Source organism: Hakea prostrata, chromosome 8 (assembly GCF_041222555.1).
Source record: "Hakea prostrata isolate BN-2017 chromosome 8, UWA_Hpros_2, whole genome shotgun sequence".
NCBI classification, from domain to species: Eukaryota; Viridiplantae; Streptophyta; class Magnoliopsida; order Proteales; family Proteaceae; genus Hakea; species Hakea prostrata.
The window spans coordinates 54,767,311-54,770,652 of NC_142607.1; the positions used below are offsets into that span (position 1 = coordinate 54,767,311).

Here is a 3,342-nt window from a genome sequence, read left to right on the forward strand (position 1 = left end):
GAATGGTGGTGGGACATTAATTCCTAAACTTTACGACAGCTGAGGAAGACAGGACTTAGAAGTCAAAAGTTTGGGGGGGAGGAACCTAGGGCCGAGATTTGGAACAAAAATGGTACTTTTTTTTTGGTGGGAGTAGGAGTTTTTTTTTATTCGTTCCATTAAAAAAATACTTGATAAAAAAAAATTCATAGAGAAGTTGCATGTTTGACAGAGGGTCAGGCATTTGCTGGGTTATGGTTCAAGGGAAAGGAGCTATGATGTAATTGAAGGGGTTAGAAAATGGGGTCTATTTCTTACTGATTAGGGGATGAGTTGTTAATGGTAACAGTGAGCAGAATAGTTTCGTATTACTCACCAAACCTTAGTTAGAAAACTCAGATAGTACCAACCTAGCCCTCTTGGATATTACCATTTACCCATCAAGACAACTAGATGCAACTCAATGGTCAATACTTTCAATGGAGAAGAAGAACAGAAATGAAGGTTTGCAAATAGCAATTAAAATATCAATATTCAGTATCCTTCATTCCTCCCAATTGTACAGCATTTAAGAGGTGGCCTGCAAAATGAAAATAGGAATAGCTGGGTGGAGTAAAATAATAAACTAAATTCCTAAAGCCTAGGAACTAACTCCTAAAACTTAGCTAAATATCAACTTAGCTAGGAATGCTGTTTTTGTGTGTGATTGGTACCAGTTATCCAGGGTGTTAACAAGTTCCATCTAAAGCGATGCCTAAACCACCTTTTAAGTTTCACTGATTTCTGCTTTTAGAGTATGGATCACTCTTTTTTTTAATTCTTTAAATTCTTTTAAGTAGTTTGGATCTAGTATAACTTTCCCATGAAGTTTGCATAGAAGCAGCTAACAAAATACAAGAATCATGCATGCTATATTCTTCTCTTAAGCATCTTGACATTAGGTTTCAACTACAAGGTTGGGCAAATACAGAAACAAAATTGTTATGGGAAGGTGACTTTTGAATTGTTTTGGCTGAGCTTTGGGCATGGAAACCTTCCTTCACTCATCCTTATTCCAATTCTTTTAAATCACATGCTTCAATGAAATAAAATATAAAAATAATTTTAAGATTCGAAACCAAACCACCAAGAATGAAAACAAAAGAAAGAGAGACTTAAGTTGAAATAATGGTTGGAGGTGAAAGGAACGTATATCTAGCAATCCATCAGTTGCATTAAATTGCATTGCAAGGCATCCTACATCTAAATGCCTTTTCCATTAAGAAAATTTACTCCACCTTACTATGATCTCATAAGATGATTTCCCTACTGTTACAATAATAGAAAATTTACTCCACCTTACTATGATCTCATAAGATGATTTCCACCTTACTTTGTGACCCGAAACGAGTGGCCCTAAATTATTTCAGATGATAAAGCTGATGAGAGATGGTTTCCCCCATAGGAGGGCGATAAAGCTGATGATGATGGTAATGAAGGTTATGATAGTGAGAATCTGTAATTATTGTACCAAAAAGTATGAGCTTCTATTGTACTCTAGTTTGATCTACTTGCCTTGTTACTAACTTGTTTGCAGTTCTACTTAATCTTATAGACTTTGGGAGCTCTGATAAGGCTCCAGATTTTTGGTACAATAATTACAGATAAGAAACATGTGGAGGCTCTATGAAATAGATAACTTAGAACAACATAGATTGGTACAACTGTCAATACCATAAGAGATGAAGCAATTAAAATAAAAATAAAAAAAGAAGAAAATACTGTTTGCATGTACGTACAGACTAGAGTAAAATATAACTCAAGAACAACTTAACCTAATTATGACAAGGAAATGATCTACTTTATGTGATGATGCCATGAATACTACATTCATGTTTAAATGAAACATTCCGGCATCTACATTTAAGTTAGGCGTTGTATAACTAATGATTGAAGCTCCAAGCTCTCATTAAAGAATTTGAAAGAACACGCATTTTTATAAAATCCAGGAAAAGTGGAGGAATGCTGCCTAATGAGCAAGAATAATTAAAATTAGGCAAATGGATTGAAAAGAGGAATTGAAAAACAGATCGGTTAAGTAAGATCGATAAGAACATAATTTCTACAGATTCAAGATATAATTTTTATTTGGCAAAAGTAAAGTTCAAAGCACGGAGTAGTCCAATGACAAGAAAATTCTAAATTCTCTGGATTATAAACAAACAGAATCGACAAACATACCATATTTTGATGCTTTAGGGGCAATTTTTTGAAGATAGACTAAAGGATCCCGAACTCTCCTCTTTTGTTGTACGAGAATACGGCATTCCGAATTTGATCACCCATTCCAGATTAGAAGTGTCAAACTTTTCCACCTTGCGCTTTAAAAATGCCTCCTTTTCTTTTGAAGTACCAGTAGATTGAAAATGGGCATCCGAACTTCCATAAAACTTCATTCCACACGATGCAGACATTCTTAAACCGTCTCCTCCAAAACTTCTGGTCCATCATATTATTTCTCTTGTTCGTCGTCTGAAGCCCTTCGCCTTGCCTTCCCCTTCAAAACCCACCTCTCTTTCTATCTCTCTCTCTGCTCGTTCCGGCTCACTCGAATGAAAATGACGAAAGCTGTAGATAAAAAGGAACACATGATAAGAAAACCGCAAGGGCAAATAAAATCAACAATTGAAAGGTGAAATATTTGTAGAGAACATAGAGAGTTGGCGAATCTGGAGGAGACTCAAATAGTCAAATACAAAAGAAAGAAAAACCAGAAAATCAGCTTAGTTCATTTTCCTTCTTCCTTAAGGTCCGATCATGAAAGAGTAGAAAAAAGAATAAGGAAAAGGAAAGCAAACGATGACAGCGAAGAAATGAGTCTACATTTCACAAGACTGCTTCTTCAAAGGTTCTTAAATCAGGGAAGAAAAATCTTGTTCGCACCTGTGTTTTGGTGTTTTGAATGGGTTGGTTCGCTTGGTCCGGTGAATGGATTCGGTTCGTAAACAGAAAAGCGGTCGGGTAAATCACTTAAGTCACTTAAAGCACACGTGTAGACGAACGGCCACGATTTATTTGTAGTAAATCGGACGGTTCGCTGAACGACTGAAGCAAAATCGCCTTTAAAACCCTAAACTCATCTGAATTCTCACCTCGCGCCGCTTGGAAGAATGAGAGGACAAAGATGGAGAACAGAGAGTCTTCGTGCTGCACTTCCTCACTTTCTCGTTCTTTCTTCTTCGTCGACTTGTTGGTGCAGCTGTTCCCGGTGCGTGGTGCAGAGTGAAGAGACGAGAACAACAAGCTTCTCTACGTCTCTTTCTCTTCGTCGACTTGTTGGTGTTTCTGTTGTCTGCCGTGCGTGCGATTTTATGGTATGGGTTG

At 36.9% G+C, this 3,342-nt stretch overlaps 1 protein-coding gene across 1 annotated transcript in view; it reads left to right on the plus strand.

The window, feature by feature from the left end:
• Window positions 1-3,123: 3,123 nt before the first annotated feature.
• Window positions 3,124-3,342, plus strand: part of LOC149008682 (uncharacterized) — a 1,526-nt gene continuing 1,307 nt past the window's right edge. Inside the window, exon 1 of the mRNA XM_089166282.1 lies at window positions 3,124-3,342. This exon is cut by the window's right edge and continues 162 nt beyond it. The gene's annotated coding sequence lies outside the window, so the exon portion shown is untranslated.